The following is a 1283-nucleotide window of genomic DNA, read 5'->3' on the forward strand; positions in this document are numbered from 1 at the left end:
GTAATTGGGTGTTCTATTGACTTGAATTTCAAGCTCCAGCTCATTCCTTAGATTTGGGAAATTCTCGTCTGCTATTTGTCTGAAAATGCTTTCTATTCCCTGCTCCTTTTCCTTGCCTTTGGTAATGCTGATTATTCTTATATTTCCTCTCTTGATGATATCAGCAAGTTCTTGTATTTCTCTTTCATTATTTTTCATTCTTCGGTTTCTCTCTTCTTCTTTCTGATTTATTTCTAGATTTGTCTTTGATATCACTGATCCTTTCCTCCATTTGGTCGACTCTATTTCCTAAGCTTGCTATTTCATTTTTCATCTCTTGCAGAGTGTTTTTTATCTCCAGAAGTTCTATTTGGTTCTTTTTGAGGGTTTCAATCTCCTTGCTCTGCTCATCTAGTTGTTTTTTCAATTCCCGAAATTGTTGATATGACTCATTTTGGAACTCACTGAGTTTTTTCAGAGTACCATCCTGAATTCTTTGTCATTTAAGTCGCATATTTTTTATGTCTATAAGCTTATTTTCTGGAGATTTTTCTCTTTCTTTCTGAGATGCCTTGTCACCTTGGTTGTTCATGGTGTTTAATAGACTATTTCTCTGCCTGGGCATTAATGAAAGTGTATTCTGCTGTTTTTCCAGAAAGAAGATTTATTGTATAAAGGTCTCTCTTTAGCCTGCTGCAGAGAAAGCACTATTCTTTTGGTTTCCAGTAGGTGGCATATAAGCCTCTTGGATCTCTACTTTATATAAAGCCTTAATAATGTCTTTTTTGTCTTCTTGTAGATATTTATTCACGCTCACTACTCTCAGTTTCAGTCCCTGTCAGTGTCAGCAACAGTCTAGGCAGTATTTGCTCAGATTCCCCTGGGGTTCTGCGGTGTTCGGTCTCGGAGGGTATGGGGCTAGGGGACCTCTGGGTTGGGAGTTGCGGGCTGCAGCTCAGCCTTGGTTTTGCAACCACGGCTGGTAAAAATCAGTTGTTGTTTCTGTGCGGTCCTGTCTTGCTTCTCTGCTTTCTGCTCTGAAGACTGGGCCCTGCTGCCAGCTGCATGGAGCTCACAGCACTCCCAGGCAGGGCTGTTCAGGAAAGTTGCTGCTCCTTCTCCCCTCCCCTTCCTCTTTCAGGGAGCTCCAGAGACTGTGAAAGGCAGCTTCTTTATTTCTCCCAGCCCACTGCCCGACACCCAGGGTTCTGACCTGTGGTAGCTCTTATGTGCAGATCTCTCGCTCAGAAGCGCTGGTGTGCAGTTTGGGTGTTTTTTGCTGAGCTTTAGATGTTCAGCTTATT

Source organism: Pteropus vampyrus, unplaced genomic scaffold (assembly GCF_000151845.1).
Source record: "Pteropus vampyrus isolate Shadow unplaced genomic scaffold, Pvam_2.0 Scaffold19, whole genome shotgun sequence".
Classification (NCBI taxonomy): domain Eukaryota; kingdom Metazoa; phylum Chordata; class Mammalia; order Chiroptera; family Pteropodidae; genus Pteropus; species Pteropus vampyrus.